We start from the raw sequence: 26651 nt of genomic DNA on the forward strand, positions 1-26651 counted from the left end.
AAGTTAAGACAGTGTTAACTTTTATTCTGTTTGTTATCTATGACAGCAATTCAACTGAATTGGAATATATGGAATTTTATTAACTGTTAGCCCCCCAAACATAAATCATTACAAACCAGAATGGTAGGATTTACAGATACATCATGAACCATAAATACCCAAATCAAATAACAAGCCTAGAGTTTCCATTGCTAAGTAAGACATTTGTTAAGTAAATCACTGCAGTTAATTTTTAGCAACATGCTTGTTAAGTGAACCTGGCTTCTCCATTCACTTTATCTCTCAGAAGGTCACAAAAGGGAACCACATGTAAAATAATCTAACATCTATATGTGAGGTCCAGGATATAACCTCTATTAAATGACAACGAAAAAATACAATTATATTAAGTATGATACTGTCTAAAGTTACAAGGAAGTAACAGTATCTAAAATACAATTATATTAAGTTACAAGGAAGTAACATTATCTTAAACTACTAGTGTCAAAAAACTAAAAGTACTTAAAATTTAAACAAATTATAGTTACAAAGAATGCATTTGGGGGAGATTACATGCCAAATAAAATAAACCCCTCTCCCAAACAATTACGTTATTGCAACACGCTCTACATGGGACTACCTTTGAAAAGCGTTTGGAGACTATATCTAGTCCAGAATGTAGCCACGCAAGTTGATGTGGGTGCACCCAGGTACACCCACATCACACCAACTCTCCCTGAGCTGCACTGGCTTCCAGTCAATCTGCAGACGCAGTTCAAGGTGTTAGTTATCACCTATAAAGCTCTACATGGCTAGACTATCTTCGGGACTGCCTTCTGCCACATAGCTCCTGTCGTGGTTAGCTCTGGCCCAGCTCCTGCCCAAAGGAATGTGGAGGTAGAGGTGGGGGAGACATCCACATGCCGCAGGCCAGTTTTGCTTCCAGTAGAATCTGCCGACGAAACCTCCTCTGACCAAAGAAGCGTGAGTGACAGGGAAGAGGGGAGTTTGGCAGACAGCCCAGGAGGAGATCAATCATCTGTATCATCCCTGGATTATGAACAAAAATTAATGACACATCCATGCATGCGTAGAGTGATGAATAGGAGACAACAACTGAAGGATTATTACAAGAGAAAATGAGGCCACCTGTGGTTGGGTGGGGCTGCTGTAATTAGTGCTACAGATAAAAGTGCAGCCTGGTGTTTTAGCCTCATGGCAGTTTATCTGATTCATTGTTTTGTCAAGATCATGATATTTGCTGTTCAGGATTCTGTGTGTGGATTCTCTGGACTTTAGAATTGGACTCAATTTCCCAGTTATTGGGTGAGCAATTGGATTGCATTTAACCTGTGCCTTGTGTGTACCAGAAAATCCCTTTGACATTTAAAAAGGGAGCTGTTTCTGTTATTCTGTTTATAAAAACTTTTGGGGTTTCCTTTTATCGTGTGGTGTGTGTCTTCCTGGACTAATTATCCTGTAATTACAGGCGGTTGAGATATGCCGGCAGAACAGCTCCCAGCAGCCGATAAGGGCCCACAGGGTTGGCCTTCTCCGGCTTCCATCAGCTAAGCAGTTTTGGATGGTATGGCCACAAGAGAGGGCCTTCTCTGTGATGGCACCCACTTTCTGGAATCAGCTGTCTCTGGAGATCTGTACTGTCCCCACCCTACTTGCCTTCTGGAAAGCCCTAAAGCCTAAAGGCCTGGGGCTGTTGACCAAATAACAACTCTTAGATCCGGCCCCAAAAGATAGGTGTCTTTTTAAAGGAGTTTTAATTGTTATTAAATTGTTTTTAGATGTCTTTCTTTCTGTTGTAAGCTGCTCAGAGTCCTTCAGGAATTGGGTGTTATGTAGATTAGATTAGATTAGATTAGATTAGATTAGATTAGATTAGATTAGATAAGGTAGGTAGGTAGCTAGGTAGGTAGCTAGGTAGATAGATAGATAGATATAGATAGATTAGATAGATAGATAGATATAGATAGATAAATTAGATAGAGAGAGATAGAGATAGATAGATGATAGATAGATAGATAGATAGATAGATAGATAGATAGATAGATAGATGATAGATAGATAGATAGATGATAGATAGATAGATGATAGATAGGCAGATAGATAGATAGATAGATAGATAGATAGATAGATAGATAGATAGATAGATAGATAGAGATAGATAGAGAGACAGAGACAGAGACAGAGACAGAGAGAGGAAAGATACAAAACCGGGGTGGGTTGCTGGGGGTTCTTAGGGATTTGGGAGAATTTCTAGTTAAGTTTCTGTGCAGTTCACATAACCTGCAAATCCCATTCCTGGCTGGCCAAACCTACCCCTCCCCTCCCCGGAGTCCCCACACAGCCCATTTTGGATGCAGGTAAGTGTAGGAACTACAGTCCGGGAGGGTGAAAATCCCTCCCCCCACCATGGTGCAGGAGGTAGACTAGGTCAAGGGTAGCCAAAGTGGCTCTTCTATGACATGTGGACTTCAACTCCCAGAATTCCTGAGCCAACCATGCTAGCTCAAGAATTCTGGGAGTAGAAGTCCACATGTCATAGAAGAGCCAACTTTGTCTACCTCTGGACTAGGTCACGCCCACTATGGCCACACCCACCCAGCAACCGGGCACAGAACCCCTTGCTAAAATTTTTGAAGCCCACCCCTGTATAAAACCTAGACTAATCATGCATCTTATAAATGAACAACATCCCATGGGCTCCTGCTAATCTTGTAGCCCTATGCCTGGAAACAGAACATTGTCAGTCTTGATAGCTTCAAGGCAGGATTAGACAGATTCATGGATGCCAAGTGTATTGAAGGATGTCTAAGTGCCACCTCTATGTTGGTTGAGATAGGCAGGATTCCCTTGGGTACCATTTGTTCAGGGTCAAGGGAAAGGGAGGGTTTTGCCTTCTCTTTCTGCTCAAGATCCCCAAGGACAATTGGTGGGCCACTGGGTGACCCAGAATGCTGGACTTGATGGGCTTTGGCCTGATTCAGCATGGCTCTTCTTAGGTTCTTATGTCTGAATGCATTCAGTTATGGCCCTTTTCATCAAACCATAGTTTAGGGCCAAGGGTGAAGCCAGCCATTCTATACTTATGAGATTTTTGAAGATACTCTGCATGAAAACAAGCCTGTGTAAATATCTCGAACTGAAAGACTTCCCATTTGAAATTAGATTTCAAAATTGCATTCTTTGAGTACAATCTGTTTACTTAGAAAAAAACCCTCACTCTTCTTTCCCGCGAAGGTCAAACTGCACTTATTAATTCCAGTAAATATTTATGGATCCGACCCATGGAATTTCATATGGATTGGCCTTCCCTTTCCTTCCTTCCTTCCTTCCTTCCTTCCTTCCTTCCTTCCTTCCTTCCTTCCTTCCTTCCTTCCTTCTTCTTTCTTTCTTTACTCAAGCAAATTGCAGACTTTTTGGCCTGGGGAGGTGACATCTGGTTTAGTCATGCCAGGTTTATTTTTTAAATCTTAATTATAGGGAAAGAAGAGACCCAGGTTCAACCCGGTCAGGAGTATTTGGAACAAGAGTTTAGAAACACAAGATGGTACCCATGAGTGGGTGACCAAAGCCCTACCATATGTTACTAGACACAGATAAACGGGTGAGGCTTTCCATCGAGCAGCCAAAGGCATCGTCTTGATTTCTTCTATTTCCATCCATGGATGGTCCTGAATTCCGAAAATCAGCAAAATCTCACGTGTGCGAGTGTCCTCATGTAAGATTTGGCTTCCTGCGCATACACAGAAGCCAAATCTTGCATGGGTGCGTGTGCTCACCCACCGGTCTCCCAAAGCTGCGCATGCAGCTCCATTTTGGCTACTGGTGCAATGGCGTCAAGCACACCGGTAGGACCCCAATACTCCTCCTCCCCTCCCCTCCCTCCTCCATTCCATCCCATCCCATCCCATTCTCTTTTCTTCTCTTCCCTTCTTTATTCTATTCTATTCTATTCTATTCTATTCCATTCCATTGAGTTTATTTGTATTTATGTATTTATGTATTTATGTATTTATGTATTTATGTATTTATGTATTTATGTATTTATGTATTTATGTATTTATGTATTTATGTATTTATGTATTTATGTATTTATGTATTTATGTATTTATGTATTTATGTATGTATTTGATTGATTGATTGATTGATTGATTGATTGATTTTTATGCTGCCCTTCTCCTTAGACTCAGGGCGGCTTACAACATGTTAACAATAGCACTTTTTAACAGAGCCAGCCTATTGCCCCCACAACCCGAGTTCTTATTTTACCCACCTCAGAAGGATGAAAGGCTGAGTCAACCTTGAGCCAATGATGAGATTTGAACCGCTGACCTACAGATCTACAGTCAGCTTCCGTGGCCTGCAGTACCGCACTCTACCTGCTGCGCCACCCTGGTTCTTTTTTCTTTCCCATGCCTGATTTGATCTTTGGATTGTCTAAAGGTAATTGTTGATTGATAACTTTTACATTGCTCCTGACACTTACAGACTGTTGCAGCATCCCAACTGATCAGAATTCAGCCGCTTAACAGCTGCACTGAATTGCTTAACAACCATGGCAAAAAAAAAAAAGGTTGTAAAATCAAGTGTAACTTATTTAACACTCCCTTGATTAGCAAAGGAAATGCTGGTCTCAATTGTCACAAGTCAAACCCCCCTGTAATGGCTTCTTGACTATTTCAATGGTGTCTTCCTTCTCCTCTTAATAGCTTTCCGATTTTGCCCAAGGACACCCCCAAAGTCTTTTATAGATTACAGGGTCCCCCTGTCAACTGCACAACTTTCATCAGGGCCTCTCGGCATTGGTGAGACCCAGGTTCTAGTCCCCACTCAACTCTGGAGTCATTGGGTGACTGATGTTGAAGTGCCACATGGTTAGTAATGGTATGTTACAAGGGGATCTAAATTCAAGATGTGACCATAAGATCTTGGTCACCACCTTGATTTTTTTTTTGGACCTTCCTCCTGTTGATATCTATGTTCTCCCATCCCATTGCTTTTAACTAGTACTGCCATTTCCTTAGTGATTATCCATTGTATGTTTAGCATTCTATTTATGTCCTCTTGCACTTTTTGCCAAAATTCCTGCACTATCGGGCATTCCCAAAACATATGCATAAACACTCCTTTATCTTGACACCCGTGCCAACAAATACCCCTGACATTCTGCTGAAAGTGTGCGAGTTGAATGGGAGTATAATACCACTTATGTAATATTTTCCTTCTCATTTCCCTAATTCTTGTATTTTTAATTTTTCTTATATTTTCTACTATATTTCCCATCTCTTGTACCTCTACTTGTATCTCATTTTGCCACCATTTAGTCAGTCCTTCAATTGTGTCCCCGTCTGACTGCACTAGCAACCTATATATATTGGATGCTTGCGCCTTTATACCCTCACTTTTTTCTCTTATTATTTTCTCTAACCCTGTCTCCACCCTCAATAGTACTTCTTTATTCTCCCTTTCGTTAAGATATTTGCATATTGCATTTATTTGTAGCCATCTTTCCACACCTAACCACCATTCTATACAGTTTCTACTTGGATAGAATGTCATTTAGAGAAATAAAACAAGCAGCAATAGAAAGCGCTCAGGCAGTAATAGTTTTGGGTTGGAAGGATGCGACAAAATGGACAATGCAAAATTGGTATAGGTACATGATGGACCATATTCAATTTGAAATTATGGATAAAAGGATAAACTTGGATAATGAAACTGAATTGATACAACTGATGGGATGGGGGGACAAGGTAAGATGATATATGATGAATAGAATCCGAGACCAAGGTACAAGAAATAAATTGGAATCACTCTATAATATGTAAATAGATATATTGCTCTTGGGTCAAAGTGGATCATATAAGAAACACCCCCGATTGTTGGTGGGGTATGTGTGTTTCAGGGTGGTGGGCACATTTCACTATGCACTGTTTTATGTTGTGTGCATATTAAACTTGTTAGAAATTTTAAAAAAAAATTTAAATTTTTTAAAAAAAATTTAAAATTTTAAAAAAAATGTTTTTAAAAAGGACAAAATAAAGGGAATATGTGTGTGTATATATGTGTGTGTGTGTGTGTTTTCGTAGATTTTCACGGGTATATGTATGTAGATTGTTCTGAGTTCGGGTTTTGCCCCGTGTAATATTTTGAGTGTCTATGCGACGTTTCGGTGAAATCACATTCACCATCATCAGGCTGAAGTTTCAAGCTTCGTGCTGTTGTAAATATGGAAATCCAGCCTGAATCCAGAAACTTCAGCCTGATGATGGTAAATGTGATTTCACCGAAACGTCGCATAGACACTCAAAATATTACACGGGGCAAAACCCGAACTCAGAACAATCTACATATATGTATGTATGTATGTATGTATGTATGTATGTATGTATGTATGTATATATATATATATATATATATATATATATATATATATATATATATATATATATATATATATATGACGGTCTTGGTATATTCGGGTTTCTTCCCGTGTAGGATTTGGAAATTTCTGGCGACGTTTCGATGAGGTCTCACTCGTCATCTTCAGGCTGGTGTTTCTGTCCTTGTTCTAAGGCAAACACTGCGAGACCTGAGCTGCCTTCCTTCTATAAATACTGGTGGCTGGGTGTGTATTTATAGAAGGAAGGCAGCTCAGGTCTCGCAGTGTTCGCCTTAGAACAAGGACAGAAACACCAGCCTGAAGATGACGAGTGAGAACTCGTCGAAACGTCGCCAGAAATTTACAAATCCTACACAGGAAGAAACCTGAATACACCAAGACTGTCATAACTGTACCCGAGAAAATCTACGAAAACAAATATATATGTGTGTGTGTGTGTGTGTGTGTGTGTCACATGTTTTTTGCTGAATTTGAAAATTAAGGGAGACTAGGATAGACCTATTTCGGCCTTATTTTGGCCTCATCAGCTAGCCATACCCATATATATATATTGATGTCTATGGAGTCATTTTTCAAAAAGGAGAGAAGAATTTGCTGCTCATTGCAGCTCTTGGTTCTGGGCCCAGGTGAAATCATGTCATACAATTCATCTCTTTTTTTTGTAGTCTTGACTTTGGAACGTCTGCCTTTACCACTCTTTAATTCAAGCCAAAATCTGGGAAAAGCCGAAGGCATCAAGTACACAAAAAAACTTCTTGATTTGAGTGGATTCTTTTTAAAAAAAGGAGAGGGGGTGGAATGGAATTTAATTTTAAATCAGACGACAGGCAAGGTCTTACCTTTTGACAAAGGCCAAACCGCAAGGCCGAGCTGTGTGGGAAATCTACACTTTGCATCTGGATCTGTTCAGACCTGGGGATTTCCAATGTTGTGGTGTATGTGAGGTGTGCTGAACTAAAGGATGGCTGGGACATAGTATGCAACTATGCGTGATTATAGCATTAATTGTTTCCTTATTAACGTCTTCTGTTTAATCATGTCCAATTCTTGAAGACTGCGGGATATGTCCCTATAATTTTCTCGGCAAAATTTGAGAAGTGTTTTGCCATCATCGGCTCCCTGGGGCTGAGACAGAGAAAGTGACTGGAGCAAGGTCACCCAGCCGGCTTTGTGCCTTAAAGCAGTGTTTCTCAACCTTGGCCATTGGAAGATATGTGGACTTCAACTCCCAGAATTCCCCAGCCAGCGTTGAATTCTGGGAATTGAAGTCCACACATCTTCAAAAGGCCAAGGTTGAGAAACACTGCCTTAAGGCAAGATTAGAAATTAGGGCTTCCTGGTTTCTGGCCTGATGCCTTTTCCACTACACTAAATTAACTTTCTAGTATTAATTACACAACAGTATTAATTATAGAAGAGGAGTATTATAAGTGTGTCATGCCAGTGCCCTGGAAAGAGTTATTTGCCCAGGTTCGCCTGGTGCACCAGTTGCGGCCCTATTTGGACAGGGAGTCATTGCTCACAGTCACTCATGCCCTCATCACCTCGAGGTTCGACTACTGCAACGCTCTCTGTATGGGGCTACCTTTGAAAAGTGTTCGGAAACTTCAGATCGTGCAGAATGCGGCCGTGAGAGCCATCGTGGGGCTTCCTAGATTCGCCCACGTTTCTGCAACACTCCGCGGTCCGTACTGGCTGCCGATCAGTTTCCGGTCACAATTCAAAGTGTTGGTAATGACCTTTAAAGCCCGACATGGCATTGGGCCAGAATACATCCAGAACCGCCTTCTACTGCACGAATCCCAGCGGCCAACAAGGTCCCACAGAGTTGGCCTTCTCCGGGTCCTGTTGACCAAAGAATGTCGTTTGGCGGGCCCCAGGGGAAGAGCCTTTTCTGTGGCGGCCCTGGCTCTCTGGAATCAACTCCCCCCAGAGATTAGAATGGCCCCCACCCTCCTTGTCTTTCGCAAATTACTCAAGACCCACCTTTGTCGCCAGGCATGGGGGAGTTAGGATATTCCTTCCCCTAGGCCATTACAAGTTATGTATGGTATGTTTGTGTGTATGTTTGGTTTTTATAATAAGGGTTTTTAGTTGTTTTATTAAATTGGATTGTTACATGTTGTTTTTTTATCATTGTTGTTAGCCACCCTGAGTCTGCGGAGAGGGGCGGCATGCAAATCCAATAAATGAATGAATGAATGAATGAATGAATGAATGAATGAATGAATATTCTTCACAAATAGGTGGGAAAGGACCGATTCTGTTCAAATCATCAGCTATTACATGGCAAGATTTTATTGAATAGCTCAGCAGCCTGACATATACTGTACGTATCTCTGAGAGTTGGTTCTCAATGACCTACAAATACAGGCTCTCCCATTTTTTCCAAAAAGCACAGGCATTCCACAAGGGGGGGGGGAGAAGAAGGAGGACCAGAAATGACAGAAGAAGAAAGAAAAAGAAGAGGAGGAGGAGCAGAAGTGACTGGAATAAGAGGAAGAGAAGGAGAAGTAGAAGAAGGGGAGGAGGAGGAGGAGGAAGAAGAAGAGGAGAAAGAGATGTAGGAGCAGAAGGAGGAGCAGGTTCGCCTGGTGCACCAGTTGTGGCCCTATTTGGACCTGGAGTCACTGCTCACAGTCACTCATGCCCTCATCACCTCGAGGCTCGACTACTGCAATGCTCTCTACATGGGGCTACCTTTGAAAAGTGTTCGGAAACTTCAGGTCGTGCAGAATGCAGCTATAAGAGCTATCATGGGCTTCCCCAAATATGCCCATGTTACACCAACACTCCGCAGTCTGCATTGGTTGCCAATCAGTTTCCAGTCACAATTCAAAGTGTTGGTTATGACCTATAAAGCCCTTCATGGCACCAGACCAGATTATCTCCGGGACCGCCTCCTGCCGCACGAATCCCAGTGACCAGTTAGGTCCCACAGACTGGGTCTTCTCCGGGTCCCGTCAACTAAACAATGTTGCTTGGCAGGACCCAGGGGAAGAGCCTTCTCTGTGGAGGCCCCGGCCCTCTGGAACCACCTCCCTCCAGAGATCAGAATTGCCCCCACCCTCTTTGCCTTTCGTAAGCTTCTTAAAACCCACCTCTGCCGCCAAGCATGGGGGAACTGAGATATTCTTTCCCCTAGGCCTTTACAATTTTATGCATGGTATGTCTGTATGTTTGGTTTTATAATAAGGGTTTTTTAGTTGTTTTAGTATTGGATTGTTTATATGCTGTTTTTATTACTGTTGTTAGTCGCCCCGAGTCTACGCAGAGGGGGCGGCATACAAATCCAATCAATCAATCAATCAATCAATCAATCAATCAATCAATCAATGAATAAATGACAGAATAAGAGGAAGAGGAGGAGAAGGAGAAGAGAAGGAGGAGAAGGAGAATAATAATAATAATAATTGAAGAATGGTTTTATGTACAGATACGCCTCTACTCTGAAAGTAAAATATAGGTCACAATTCTTCTGTTGTTCCTTTGACTTTCTCCTGGATAAATCATACAAATCTGAGAAAAAACAGGGCTGCTGCTTACACTGGTTTCGTTTTTTACTGCTTGAGAAATCCGACAGCCTCAAATCCTTAAGAGACACATCCAAACCTCCCTTGCAAATGCTCTTTCACAACTCATGAGTAAATACAGAAGCCTCCTAGAGAAATATCACCAAGTTTCATGAATGTGGGAGAATCCATGTGGAATCTCACAAGATTTTTGTGCACTAAGGGAATGTGCTGTGGTCAAGCTACTAGATGAGGTGATGGGACCTTATTTATTTATTTATTTATTTATTTATTTATTTATTTATTTTTTTATTTATTTATTTATTTATTTATAATTTTTAACAAATTTATATAACGCACAACATAAAACAGTGCATAGTGAAATGTGCCCCCCACCCAGACACACACACATTCCCCACCACCAAATCGGGACCTGAAGCCAGAAGGTTTTGCCATCTCCTGGCCATGCGTGACACCTATGTGCAGGATGCAACTATTTCTATGCATCAGAAACCAGAGAGTGAAACCATATTTTGTGGTAGGTGAGTTTAACAATGCCAACAATGTGCAGCAGCAGCTAAAAAAGCCAACACAATCCTAAGCTGCATCAACAGGGGAATAAACTCCAAGACCAGGGAAGTCTTAATATCACTCTACTACGCCCTGGTCCGACCACACCTGGAGTACTGTATTCAGTTCTGGTCACCACACTTCAAAAGAGACATTGAAACTCTGGAGAAGGTGCAAAAAAGAGCAACCAAGATGATTAAGGGATTGGAAACCAAGACTTAGGAAGAGAGACTGAGGGAACTGGGCATGGATAGCCTAGAGAAAAGGAGGGCCAGAGCGGACATGATAGCAGTCTACAGGTATACGAAGGGATGTCACAGAAAGGAGGGGATCACTTTATTCTTCAGGGCACCAGAGGGCCGGACGAGGAACAACGGCTGGAAACTGAGCAAGTAGAGAATCAACATGGAGATAAGGAGGAACTTCCTGACGGTCAGAGCGATCAACCAATGGAACAACCTACCAGCGGACGTTGTGAAGTCCAACACTCTGGACATTTTTAAGAGAAGATTGAACCGCCACTTTACTGGTGTGCCATAGGGTTCCCGCTTGGGCAGGGGGTTGGACTTGATGGCCTTCATGGTCCCTGTCAACTCTAACAATCAATCAATCAATCAATCAAACAATAAATAAGTTGAACACACAAACATACACAGGGTGGGTTACTCCCGGTTCGGACCAGATAGCCTGAACTGTTAGCAACCTGCTGCTGATGTAATTTTGGTGTCATGGATCCAATTCTGTCTGTGCCAGTTTGTGCTCACCACCATCTTTTTTTCTGAATTTTAGGCCGATTTTCCTGTGTTTTGATGGCTTCTTGTCATTCTGTTCCTTCCCCCACCCCCCGGTTAATACTTTCTTTGCCCGAAGCACAGCTGACCAGCTCCACATCTATGTTTTGGGCTGAATCAAACCTTTTGAGCATATGCAAAAGTGAAATCACTCAAGGGGACGTGCACGAAATGTCGCAATGCGAATCGGAGGCGAAGGTAAGTGGAACCCACCCCCTGACTCACAACTAATAGAAAGTAGCAATCATCGGATGACATGATAATAATAATAAATATTATTATTATTTATTAGACTTGTATGCTGCCCCGAGTCTTTGGAGAAGGGCGGCATACAAGTCTAATAAATAATAATAATGCTTCATCACTGCCTAACAAGAAAGGTTATTTGCAAGCTGATAATACAGGCTCAAGCAATTTCACATCACAATGATGCATGTCAGACCTTGATAATAATTCTCAATTACAACTGGTTGCTTAGCGACCATTCAGAGTTCTGACTGACCCAGTTAAAGGGAACTTACACGTTTAAATGGCCTGGTCCCCACTCTGCAGTGATCCAATTTCAAGCACCTGGCTGTCTTTCTGGTTCTGGGCAAAAGTGTGGCCATAGCGAACCGCTGATTTACTTTAAAGACCATTGTTTGTTTGTATGTTTGTTTGTTTGTTTGTTTGTTTGTTTGTTTCTTTCTTTCTTTCTTTCTTTCTTTCTTTCTTTCTTTCTTTCTTTACTTACTTACTTACTTACTTACTTACTTACTTACTTACTTACTTACTTACTTACTTACTTACTTACTTACTTACTTATTGGATTTGTATGCCACCCCTCTCCGTAGACTCGGGGCGGCTAACAACAGTAATAAAAAAACAGCATGTAAATCCAATACTAAAACAACTAAAAAAACCTTATTGTAAAACCAAACATCCATACATACAAACATACCATGCATGAATTGTAAAGGCCTAGGGGGAAAGAATATCTCAGTTCCCTCACGCCTGACGGCAGAGGTGGGTTTTAAGGAGCTTACGAAAGGCGAGGAGGGTGGGGGCAATTCTAATCTCCGGGGGGAGTTGGTTCCAGAGGGCCGGGGCTGCCACAGAGAAGGCTTTTCCCCTGGGCCCCGCCAAACGACATTGTTTTGTTGACGGGACCCAGAGAAGGCCCACTTTGTGGGACCTAACCGGTCGCTGGGATTCGTGCGGCAGAAGACGGTCTCGTAGATACCCTGCTCCGGTGCCATGAAGGGTGCTCACTTAACAACCACCACCAGGGGAAAAAAGTCATCAAATTGCATTCACAACATACAACCATAATGGGCAGGATGCATTATGGTTGTGTCTTGAGGTTTACCATGCATCATTGTGATGTGAAATTGCTTGAGCCTGGTTTGAGTTTAGAAGTAAACATAGTTGAGTTCTAGTTAGCGCTTTAATGTGAAACCATCAGGATGCTCCAGAGTTAGGGAGTAAATTAGGGCGTTGGAAAAAACATCTCAGAGTTCAATCCTCAGCCATTTTTGTCCTGCTGCCAACACTACTGCATGGACGTGTCCATGGACTCACAGAGATTTGAGTTCAATTCAAGGGCAGCCTGTTTTTTTTCTTACATTCTTGTGGCCATTGATATGGTCAGCAACAGTCCAGTTACTAGATTGGAAGAAGATTCAGATGAACCCCAAATAACTGCTTGGTTTTGTTTTCAATATTTTCCTCCAACCTTTCAAAATTCCCTCCCATAATGGCTTGTATAAAGCAAACGATGCAACGTTGCAATTTTTTAAAACTTTACAAACAACAGTAAAACTATCTCACAAATCAGGCTGACAGTTATAGAAAACCATTTTTTTAAAAAATCAAGAATAAGCCAGCCATTCAAACCAGAACATTGGCTCAGCATTCAAAATAATAACTTAGCTACAAATAATTGACACTCAAACTGATGAGGAAAATTTTATCCAACTTTCCATTGAATGTAACTTTCATACGTGTTGTGCTGTAGTTGACCTTAAAGCAGTCGGTTTTAGATATGAAAATGACACGAAATGGAGATAGGACTCAGTTTGCTTTGAGTGAGAAAAATAATCAGTGTGGTACCTCTGTCATTGATGATCTGGGGGAAGCTGGGTTCAAAAGCTATCTTTGTTCTCATCATTATGTGTGACACCCAATAAAAAAGGATAGAAGGTCATTACACAGAGTTGGCCTTCTCCGGGTCCCGTCGACTAAACAGTGTTGTCTGGCGGGCCCCAGGGGAAGAGCCTTCTCTGTGGCGGCCCCAGCACTCTCGAATCAACTCCCCCTGGAGATTAGAACTGCTCCCACCCTCCTTGTCTTTCGTAAACTACTCAAGACCCACCTATACCGCCAGGCATGGGGGATTTGAGACATCTTTCCCCCAGGCTCCTTATAATTGATGTTTGGTATTTTTGTGTTGTTTGGTTTTAATATGATAGGGTTTTAGTTATTTCTTTCAATATTAGATTTGTGCTAGTATAATATTGTTTTTATCATTGTTGCGAGCCGCCCCGAGTCTTTGGAGAGGGGCGGCATACAAATCTAATAAATTATTGTTATTGTTATTGTTGTTGTTGTTGTTATTATTATTATTATTATTATTACACGATCACAGCAATTTGATTGACTTTTTTCTTAATCATACACTTAGTTCTCGAATTATGACTGTGAGGTTGACAATTATAAAAAGAGACACAGAAGACTGGATGCAATTCTTTTTCATGGTGGTTATTAAGCAAATCACGTAGTTGTTAAGCAAACTCATTGCTTGTCATATATTTATTTTATTTTATTTATTTATTTTTCAAACATATCCGAGATAACAGTAAGTAAGTATAAATGGGGACAATAGGACAGTAAGCAGGGGCCATAGACACAGTGGTGTGCTTATGCATGCCTGTTACAGATCTCGTAGGAATGGGACGAGGTCGACAGTAGACAATCTAAGGTTAAAGTTTTGGGGGCTTGGGGAAGAAACCACAGAGTCGGGTAGTGAATTCCAGGCATTGATCACTCTGTTGCTGAAGTCGTATTTTCTGCAGTCTAGTTTGCAGAGGTTTATGTTAAGTTTATATCTATTGTGTGCTCGTGTATTGTTGTGATTGAAGCTGAAGTAGTCATTGACAGGTAGGACAATGTGGCAGATGATTTTATGAACTGCATTTAGATCGGTTCAATGTGATGGGCTGGTTTTGCTGGAAAACAGAACTAAGAACTGGTTTCCAGCAATGCTGGTGTAAATTGCTGTCATGTGACGCGGGCGCTGCAAGTGGCCATAAATATGGGTCAGTGCCTTATATCACCCTTGCAGAAGGGACATTGGAACTTAAAAATTGGGATGTAAGTAGCTTTTGGAGGGTCTTTTGTAACTTCAAATAATTAAGAACATAAGAAGAGCCATGCTGAATCAGGCCAAAGCCCATCATAGAAACATAGAAGACTGAGGGCAGAAAAAGTCCTCATGATCCATCTAGTATGCCCTTATACTATTTTTTGTATTTTATCTTAGGGTGGATATATGTTTATCCCAGGCATGTTTAAATTCAGTTACTGTGGATTTACTAAACCCGTCTGCTGGAAGTTTGTTCCAAGCATCTACTACTCTTTCTGTCAAATAATATTTTCTCATGTTGCTTTTGATCTTTCCCCCAACTAACTTCAGATTGTGTCCCCTTGTTCTTGTGTTCAATTTCCTATTAAAAACACTTCCCTCCTGGATCTTATTTAACCCTTTAACATATTTAAATGTTTTGATCATGTCCCCCCTTTTCCTTCTGTCCTCCAGACTATACAGATTGCGTTCATTAAGTCTTTCCTGATACGTTTTATGCTTAAGACCTTCCACCATTTTTGTAGCCCGTCTTTGGACCCGTTCAATTTTGTCAATATCTTTTTGTAGGTGAGGTCTCCAGAACTGAACACAGTATTCCAAATGTGGTCTCACCACCACTCTATATATCAACTCCAGCATTCTGTGTCACACAGTGGTCCACCAATTGTACATGGGGATCTTGAGCAGAAAGAGAAGGCAAAACCCTCCCTTTCCCTTGACCCCCCAACAAATGGTACCCAAGGGAATCCTCCCTGCCTCAGCCAACATAGAGGCGGCACATGGACATCCACTTCAATAACCACCGATACACTTGGCATCCATGAATCTATCTAATCCTGCCTTGAAGCGATCCAGGCTGTTACGACCACTTCTGGAAGTGAAGTCCATAAACCAGTGACCCTCTGGGTGAAGAAATATTTCCTTTCATTTGTCCTCACTTTCTTACCCATGAGCTTTAGGGAGTGCCCCCTCATCCTAGTATTGTGTGATAGAGAAAATAATTTTTCTCTATTCACCTTTTCTATCCCATGCATGATTTTATACACTTCAATCAAGTCACCCCTTAAACGCCGTCTTTCAAGGCTGAAGAGACCAATATGTTGCAACCCGGTTTCATAAGGGAGGTGCTCCATTTTCTTGATCATACTTGTTGCCCTTTTTTGCATCTTTTCCAGTTCTATTATATCCTTTTTGAGGTGGGGTGACCAGAATTATACACAGTACTCCAAGTGTGGTTTCACCATTGATTTGTACAGAGGCAATACAACACAACATTTACTGACTTATTTTCAATTCCCTTCCTAATCATGCATGGAGTTTGCTTTTTTTACTGCTGCTGCACACTGGGTTGACAATTTCATTGAGCTATCCACCAAAACCCCAAGATCCCTTTCTTGCATTGTCTCAGAAACCTTGGTCCCCATCAGTTGGCAGGTATAATTGCGGTTCTTTGCCTTGGTATGTTGCTAAGCGACTGGTCAGAAGTCAAAAACTACCTGTGCTCTTCTTACACCTCTGTTCTTTCCAAAACATCCATAAAACGTATCAGGAAAGACTTAATGAACTCAATCTGTATAGTCTGGAGGACAGAAGGAAAAGGGGGGACATGATCGAAACATTAAAATATGTTAAAGGGTTAAATAAGGTTCAGGAGGGAAGTGTTTTTAATAGGAAAGTGAACACAAGAACAAGGGGACACAATCTGAAGTTAGTTGGAGGAAAGATCAAAAGCAACATGAGAAAATATTATTTTACTGAAAGAGTAGTAGATCCTTTGAACAAACTTCCAGCAGACGTGGTTGGTAAATCCACAGTAACTGAATTTAAACAACACTGGGATAAACATATATTCATTGTAAGATAAAATACAGGAAATAGTATGAGGGCAGACTAGATGGACCATGAGGTCTTTTTCTGCCGTCACTCTTCTATGTTTCTATGTTTCTATCTATGGGGACCTCACTTGCCGTAAAGATATGGAGTATTTAGACATGAATTTCATGGGACAGGCTATTCTAATTAGTGTGGGGGAGCTGCAATCCTTTCTTCTCCTAGGTATTAACATTGGAACGTGTGCGGATTACTGGTGCACTGCATGTGCAGCTTTGCTTCTGCTATGCACAGGAAGTAAATTCTGTTTGGGGGACGCTCACACATGAGATTTCAGCTATTTTATGCTTCTGCGCATGTGCAGAAGCCAAAAAAAAAGTCAAAGTCTCTCTTGCGCACATGGCCTCTCACGAGATTTTACTTCCTGTGCATGCACAGAAGCAAAATCTCACTGTGACGCACACGCGTGCATGCCGGCGACCCGAAGGGGCACACGCATCGCACCGGTAGCAGCAGCAAGTAGCAACTCCCACCTGATCGAGAGGTAGAACAGTTCATCAGCACCTTTATTTAAGCAAGTAAGCTCGCGAGACAGAACTGCTGGCGAGTGCCAGGGAAGCCGCTTTTAAGGGTTTCCCTGCGGCTCGGCGAATCAGTGACAGGCATTCAAATCTGGCACTGCTATATTGGCCAATCAACAATGGCTATGCAAATGTACTATGTATGGCAGTAGGTAACAATTAGCTTGCAATGACAAAGGAGCTTGCACATCCCAACGTTTCTATAGGTTCCACGGTTGGGATGATGGATCACAGAAGGAAATAAAATCCCGCCCCTGCTAGTATAGTGGCATAGAAACCTCATGGGATTTTGCAAGCAGGTCTCTATCAAGATGATACCTGAAGATAAAAGGACTATAGGGCAGTGATGGCGAACCTATGGCACAGGTGCTACAGGTGGCACGTGGAGCCATATCTGCTGGCACGTGAGCCATTGCCCTAGCTCAGCACCAATGTGCATGTGTGTGCCGGCCAGCTGATTTTTGGCTCACACAGAGGCTCTGGGAGGGTGTTTTTGACGTCCAGAGAGCCTCCAGGGGGATGGGGGGCATTGTTACCCTCTCCTGGCTCCGGGGAAACCTTTGGGATCTGGGGAGGGCAAAGCGCGAGCCTACTGGGCCCACCAGAAGTTGGGAAATAGGCTGTTTCTTGCCTTCAGAGGGCCTCCGGGAGGCAGGGGGAACTGTTTTCGCCTCCCCAGGCATTGAATTATGGCTGTGGGACAAAACACATGTGCAATAGCGCACACCCATGCTCTTTCGGCACCCGAGGAAAAAGAGGTTCACCATTCAGTAAAACTGAACTAACAGCGGACCCTCACTCAGTCAAAGACCTTGGAGTACTCATTTCCAATGACCTAGGTGCTAGAGCCCACTGTAACAGCATTGCCAAAAAGGCTTTAAGAATTGTAAACCTAATCTTACGTAGCTTCTTCTCTAGAAACACTGATTTATTAACCAGAGCATACAAAACATTCGTCAGACCTATTCTAGAATATAGCTCACCTGTACGAAATACACACTGCATATCAGATATTAATACAATTGAAGGAGTCCAGAAATACTTCACAAAAAGAGTCCTCCACTCCTACTCACGTAACAAATTACCCTACTCCTCCAGACTTCAAGTACTAAATCTAGAAAATTTACAACTACGTCGTCTCCGAATTGATTTAACTGTTGTTCATAAAAATCATACATCATAATGTACTCCCTGTCAGTGACTACTTCACCTTTAACAACAACCTCACAATAGATACAAACTGAATGTAAATCGCTCCAAACTTGATTGCAGAAAATACAATTTCAGCAATAGAGTAGTCACCGCCTGGAACTCATTACCTGACTCTGTTGTTGCTTCCCCTAACCCCAAAATCTTCAACCTTACATTATCTACAATTGATCTCTCCCCTTTTCTAAGAGGTCTGTAAGGGGCGTGCATAAGTGCACTTTTGTGCCTAATGTCCCTGTCCTACTGTTTTATTATCCTTTCTATTACTACGTTCTACTTATGTTATGTTATTTATGTTAATATGTACTATAATACTGAATAATGTAGTATAAAACTGAATAAACAAAATATCACAGCCAACCCCAACTCAGTTAAAGACTTTGGAATACTAATATCAAACGACCTAAGTGCCAAAGCCCACTGCAACAACATTGCCAAAAAGGCTTCCAGAATTGTTAACCTGATCCTACGCAGCTTCTGCTCCGGCAATCTCACACTACTCACCAGAGCCTACAAAACATTTGCCAGACCCATCCTTGAATACAGTTCATCTGTCTGGAACCCACACCACATCTCAGACATCCACACCCTAGCCTAGAAAACGTCCAAAGATACTTCACCAGAAGAGCCCTTCACTCCTCCATTCGAAACAGAATACCCTACGAAAATAGACTAACAATCCTGGGTCTAGAAAGCTTAGAACTACGATGCCTAAAATACGATCTAAGTATTGCCCACAAAATCATATGCTGCAATGTCATGCCAGTCAATGACTACTTCAGCTTCAACCGCAACAACACAAGAGCACACAACAAATTCAAACTCAATATTAATCGCTCCAAGCTCGACTGTAAAAAATATGACTTTAAATAATTTATAGCACTATGTATGACACCCAGACATCCCAGGGAGCCACTGCACAATGGACAGTAACTCTTACACCTGGTAGCAGATCTGCATTGGTCTAAAATGTCTATATTTTCCCAGATGAAATTATGGATGAATGGTTTGTGAATTTATAAAGGGGTCTCAGTATTTGGCTGCCACCAATTATATGAAGTCACTGATGACTTCTGAGATGCTTTTGATAGATGGAGAAATTACTGTTTGGTGGGCTGTGATCCCACAATCCGGAATAAAATACAATGTATTGAACATACTGTCCTCCGGTGGCACTGAGGTATTGCAGGTTCATTGGGAAATGGAGCAATGTAGTGAATCTATTTCCCCTAGTGGCTGAATTGGGTATTGCAGACTCAAATTCAAAAATATGCATTAAAGCTGTACAGTAGCCCCTCACCTATCGCTGGTGTTACGTTCCAGACCCGACCGCGATAGATGAAATCCGCGATGGGGAATTTATCGACTGATAGTACTTATTTAAGTATTTATATTGTAATTGTTTGGTAAGTTTTCATTGTTTTAAGTGTTTATAAACCCTTCCCACACAGTATTTATTTTAGATACAGTATTTAAATACAGTATTTAAAATTTTAGATTTTTTTTTTAAAGACTGGGGAAAACTATGGTCAGTTAACTATAAGATGACTTTGTCAACATCATATAAAGAAAATCTTTATAAAATGTTCTTCCGATGGCATTATGCGCCAGCGCGCCTAGCCAAAATGAATGTAAACATTAGTAACAAATGTTGGAAGTGTAAAAAAGAAGTGGGAACATACTACCACATATGGTGGCAATGTAACGAAGCAAAAAAAATTTGGATTCAAATTAGGGCATGGATGGAAGAAATATTGGGCTATAAAATTGAAATAAAACCGGAAATGTGTTTATTAGGCATAATTAGAGGCAAACATAGCAAAGAAAACTACTACTTAATAAATCACTTACTTACTGCTGCAAGATTAGCATATGCACAAGTCTGGAAACAAGATAAGATTCCAAACAAAGAAACGGTAATTAAAAAAATATTACACTGCGCCAAATTTAGCAAATTAACATACAAAATTCAAAACCAAGAAAATAAGGACTATTACAAAGTGTGGGAAAAAATTTACAACTGGGTGGAAATTAAGAAAAAGGTATAGTAAATAGAATTGTTAAAAAAAATAAATTTTGTAAATATATCAAGTGTAAATGTTTAATGTTGTATTGTTTGATGTCTAAATGTTTGTAAGTCATATAAAATAAAATTTTTAAAAAATAAATAAGTTGATTTGAGTTGAATCTATATGTTTTACTGCCCATTGATGGTATTACACAATGATTAGGAAAAGTAGGACAATTAATAGGAAGTACAGCCTTGCCCACAGCTTATTAAGGTACAGTATTGCCAATTTATATGGCAATATAAATCCATGGACACCAACTAACTGTCAGAAGATATGATGAAAACTCCTTACTTGCACAACACAAGGACAGGCTTAACTACAGTTTTCATTGGGAAATGAAAGACCAAGCAACTCCCAAAATGCTAGAGCTCAGAAGAAAAACAAAATAAATAAAATTCAAAAAACAATTAAAAATTTATTTTTTTAAATAGTAAAATCTTTCTTCTACATGATATTTATCTTGCATAAGGAGAAACCATACTCTTAAAAAAGGTAAATCTATTCATATTAATTATGTAGAACAAATGATTAATGACAAAATTCATACTATTAATAATATTATCCTAACCTTTGTATTGTTTTAAATAAGTCAGCATCAGCAATCCTCTTGGGTATAAGTATAGTTGGAAGAAAAAGTTTAATTACACAGAATTATCCCCACTTGAAGCAACCATTTCTTACAAAATAACAAATCCTGTTAATCAAATTTAAATGGGTAACTTACATTTTACTTGTACATTTTATTTACTTGTAAAATATTGTTGTTGGCTTGATCAGGAGAGGAAGCCATGGTTCCTTCCTTCTGAAAGACTCTTCAACCCTCCCGCCCCTTCCCCCAGTGCTTCCTGTAGAGGAGGAGCTGTGATTGTTACAGCCTGCTGCCAATCAGATAGCTCTCTCAGTGCCTCCTTTCTGTATAGAGGAGGATCTGTGATTGGTTCAGCCTGCTGCTAATCAGGTAGCTCAGGGGTATTGCCATGAAGAAGAAGAAAAAACCTAGTGTTGCCAGCCATGAGGTTTCTTTCCTTCCTGCCTTTCACATCGGAACTGTGGAGCTTTGGAAAATGCTGCAGGGCCGTTTTCAGGTCAGTGAAAGTCAGTGACTTTAGTATAAGTCGAGGCTGGATTTTTCGGCACTTTTTTGTGCAGAAAATCTCGACTTATACTCGAGTATATACGGTACATATGAACATAGAATTAGGTTAGAAAAGCAAGAAATATATCAATATGAAAAACCGCATAAGATGTAAAATTGTATATAAAGTAAAATAAGCAAGGAAAGAGAGACTAAGATATCTCTCTATTTTCTGTATGTACCATTGTTTCTTTTTATGAATGTTCAATAAAAGCTTTTAAAATAAAATAAAAAGAATTGTGCATTAATTAAAAAGGTCCATCAATCAAGCATGAATTGTAACTATTCGAGGGACATTTTGGAGACAGGGCTAAACCCTATTTAACATGAGCAGGGTAGGCGTGAGTGTGGGTGGAGGGCAGAGCCAGTGATCTCGGGCGAGGCCCAAGTTGCAATCCTATAGATTAGAATCATTGAACCACAGGACCGGAAGGACCTCTAAAGTCTTCTAATCCAGGGGTCTCCAACCTTGGCAACTCAAAAGACTTGTGGACTTCAACTCTCAGAATTATTATTATTATTATTATTATTATTATTATTATTATTATTATTATTATTAATGGGATTTGTATGCTGCCCCTCTCCGTAGACTCGGGGCGGCTAACAACAGTAACAAAAAACAGCATGTAAATCCAATACTAAAACAACTAAAAACCCTTACTGTAAAACCAAACATCCATACATACAAACATACCTTGCATAAACTGTAGAGGCCCAGAGGGAAAGAATATCTCAGTTCCCCCATGCCTGACGCTAGAGGTGGGTTTTAAGGAGCTTACGAAAGGCGAGGAGGGTAGGGGCAATTCTAAACTCCGGGGGGAGTTGGTTCCAGAGGGCTGGGGACGCCACAGAGAAGGCTTTTCCCCTGGGCCCCGCCAAACGACATTGTTTTGTTGACGGGACCTGGAGAAGGCCAACTCTGTGGGACCTAACCGGTCGCTGGGATTCATGCGGCAGAAGGCGGTCTCGTAGATACCCTGGTCCGATGCCATGAAGGGCTTTACAGGTGATGACCAACACTTTGAATTGTGACCGGAAACTGATCGGCAACCAATGCAGAATTCCTCAGACAGCTTTGCTTGCCACAGTTGGACACTCCTATATCTAGTCCAATCCCCTGCTCAAGGCAGGAACCTTTGCTGTCTGAGGAATTCTGGGAGCTGAAGTCTACAAGTCTTAAAGTTGCCACTGCTGGAATCAGTGAAGGGCTGCAAACATGTTTACTACCACACTGTGGGTGTGGCTTATTTTGTGGGTGTGGCCTGCCAGACATGTGACCATGTGGGAGTGGCTTGATGATCATGTGACCAAAGGGGTGGCTTAAAGGTCATGTGACTGGCTTAAAGGTGGCCAACTTGACGTCACTCACGTTAAGGGTTAGGGTTAGGGTGCCTGGACTCTCCTTGTCTCAAAGAGATACACTTTCCCTATCTATTTACTATTACTGAACATCCAAAATATACTCATTAATTCTATCTATACAGAGATACCTTGTCTTACAAACTTAATTGGTTCCAGGATGAGGTTCTTAAGGTGAAAAGTTTGTAAGACGAAACAATGTTTCCCATAGGAATCAATGGAAAAGTGATTAATGCGTGCAAGCCCAAAATTCACCCCTTTTGCCAGCCGAAGCGTCTTTTTTTGCGCTGCTGGGATTTCCCTAAGGCTCCCCTCCATGGGAAACCCCACCTCCAGACTTCTGTGCTTTTGTGATGCTGCAGGGGAATCCCAGCATTCCCAGCGAAGGGAGCATCAGTGAAATTGCAGCATTGCAAAAACACCGAAGTCCTCAAAACCCCACCTCCGGACCTCTGTATTTTTGCGATGCTGCAATTTCCCCTCGCTGGGAAACCCCACCTCCGGACTTCCATTGCCAGCAAAGCGCCTGTTTTTGTGCTGCTGGGATTCCCCTGCATCACCACAAAAACACGGAAGTCTGGAGGTGGGGTTTCCCATGGAGGAGAGCCTCAAGGTAATCCCAGCAGTGCAAAAATGGGTGCTTCACTGGCAACAGAAGTCCGGAGGCGGGGCATCCCAGCAGTGGCGGTGGGTTTGTAAGGTGAAAATAGTTTGTAAGAAGAGGCAAAAAAATCTTAAACCCCGGGTTTGTATCTCGAAAAGTTTGTATGACGAGGCGTTTGTAAGACGAGGTATCACTGTATATGCCATATGTGTACCTACATATTACACCTAGGCACTCAAAAATATACATTATCTGCTATATAAACTATATGTGTATGTACACACACATACACACGCACAGCTCTTCTAAAAATATACACATTCAACCTCATTTACCGCGTTAGGAAAATCATACCGAGAACCCAGAAGGGAAAAAAAGAAGGAAAAAAAATCAAATTTTTTTCTACCGGTTCTGCGTACTTGACCAAACTTTTTCCACCAGTTCTGTGTACCTGACCGTACTCATAGGAGCCCATCACTAGTTGGAGCCCACTGTATCTAATCCTTACACCATCCCAGTCAAATGGTTGTTTGAAGAAAGAATAAACCCACTTAAGACTGCAGTTCTAAACCTTGGCCTTCCCAACATCCGGATATATTGGCATTATAATTTGCAGAGGTTCCACGTGACCACGGAAGTAAATTAACAGGATTTATTTCTAAGAAAATAAGATTGTATTAGATTGTTATCGGTGGACATTGATAGAAGAACCAGATTTGGGAAACTTTGACAGGAACAGATTGAAATGGCATGTCTATAAACTATCCACGATTGACCTCTCCAGGTTCCTAAGAGGTCAGTAAGGGGCGTACATAAGTGCACTGATGTGCCTATCGTCCCCTGTCCAATTGTCTTTCCTTTATCTCATATATCATATATATTTTCTTCCTTTCATATATCTTCTCCTCTATTTTTACATATTATCTTTATATATATTACTTCATGTCTATTCTCTTCCGTATGTATTGTGTATTGGACAAATGAATAAATAAATAAAATAAATAAATAACATGTAAACCTGGAATGGAAATCCATTGATATTTACACTTTTCCACCATTGTTCTGGATATGTTTTCATTTATAGGATATGTTTTCATGTACTGTATTTATTTGATGCATTATTCATTACTGCCATTTCTACAGCGCTCAGTTGCAAAAAATAAAAAACCCAAAAACAAAACAGAAAACAAACTTTGTGTTTACTTATTCAGATATTGAGAAAATAAACATTTAGAAATGTCTTCCCTTCTCTTTTCCTTTAAAAAAAAAATCATTGAGATAAACATTTTTTAAAAAAGTAATTAAATGCATATAGATGTTCCCATGATCAAAACCGGGACAGACATAACAAAAAGTTATTAAATTAATACATTACCCGACTGCCCACAGTTCTGGGTGGAATTACTTAAGAATGATTAAAAACAAACTGGACCATATTTGTCTCGCTGTTCTGGCATTCTTTTACACAAATTCTTTACATGGCTCTAAATGTTTGTCGTTTTGTATGGCATTGTAAGAGCTTTCCTTTGGGAGGACTTTGAATGAAAAACTGATTTAACATTATACTAAGAAAAGAAAGGAACCTCTCTGAATAAACTTTACATAACTTTAAAATCTCCACTGTTGGGACATCCACAACATCTGGAGGCAAGCCTTTCAACTGATTAATTGTTGTAACTTTTAGGCACAGAATTCAGAATAATTCAGTTCATTATTGCTAATATTTCCGAAGCTCTTGAAAAAGACAGTTATTATGTATTATCCTGAAATACAGACCTGGAGATGCTCATCCAAGAGTTAAGTCTAGTAAAATTCACACACACACACAAATTAAATGTTAAGATATTGCATCTACATTCAGTAAACATTTCAATTATTATTTGACAAGTGGTATTAATTGAAATCTAAGCAACGTCAATCAATATTTTAGATTAGCATTCAAAAAACAGTTTTTAAACCACTGGTTTAATAGCAGTTCCCAATCTTTAAACTTTAAATCACTGTTAATTCATGGGGATTTACAAAATAGATCAAGCAAGATTTGTAGCGTTGCCTCATTCTTACAACTTAGTCATTTATTTATTTATTTATTTACTGGATTTGTATGCCTCCCCTCTCCGTAGACTCGAGGCGGCTAACAACAGTGGTAAAAACAACATGCGACAATCCAATACTAAAGCAGCTAAAAACCCTTGTTTTAAAACCAATCATACATACAAACATACCATGCATAAATTGTAGAAGCCTAGGGTGGGAAGAATATCTCAGTTCCCCCATGCCTGGCGGCAGAGGTGGGTTTTAAGAAGCTTACGAAAGGCAAGAAGGGTGGGGGCTATTCTAATCTCTGGGGGGAGTTGGTTCCAGAGGGCTGGGGCCACCACAGAGAAGGCTCTTCCCCTGGGTCCCGTCAAACGACATTGTTTAGTTGACAGGACCCAGAGAAGGCCCACTCTGTGGGAACTAATTGGTCGCTGGGATTCGTGCGGCAGAAGGCGGTCCCAGAGATAACCTGGCCCGGTGCCATGAAGGGCTTTATAGGTCATAACCAACACTTTGAATGCAACATATTTGTTTTGTTGTACATTTTGTGCAGGGTTTAATTTCCCCCGAAGATCTCAAAATAACATTGCTGGTTGTGATGCATATTTTGAGTGACAAGGAGCCTCGGCAGAGGGATGAAAAAGCCACATGTGGCCCCAGAGCCGTGGGTTGCTGACCCCGAGTCTAAGTTATGATCATGTGATAGAATAATATTTTGTTCGGATTTTATTTTTTTTAGTAAAATTAGTATTGTTACAAAACAAATGGTTGAATGCTCGTGTAAGATGGGGCTGTGACCTTGAGCGATAATCTGATGCCACATTGGAAAATAGGAACGCAATGGCTTTCTTGATCATTATGTCTCAGTGTTGGGAATATCTGTAAACTCTATTTATAATTCATTAATAGTAACAGGGTTGTTTGAACCACTTGATTAAAAATATTTATTGGTAAAATTAGGAGAATGAATCTTCAGGGGCCAGAATCACAGTTTTGTCACATCTGGAGAGTTTTTATTTATTATGTTCATGGGAAAATGAATTTTGTCAACCCTCATGTTATTTTGGAAATTAGGAACAGCTTTCAATTCTTTGCCTTTCTTTTTTCTGTTCCTTCTTACAACCTTCTGTATTCTTCACTTAATTCTTGGTGTGTGTGTGTGTGTGTCCCCTCCAGGGATTACTATTCAATAAAAGTATAATGGA

This window comes from Erythrolamprus reginae, chromosome 11 (assembly GCF_031021105.1).
Source record: "Erythrolamprus reginae isolate rEryReg1 chromosome 11, rEryReg1.hap1, whole genome shotgun sequence".
NCBI classification, from domain to species: domain Eukaryota; kingdom Metazoa; phylum Chordata; class Lepidosauria; order Squamata; family Dipsadidae; genus Erythrolamprus; species Erythrolamprus reginae.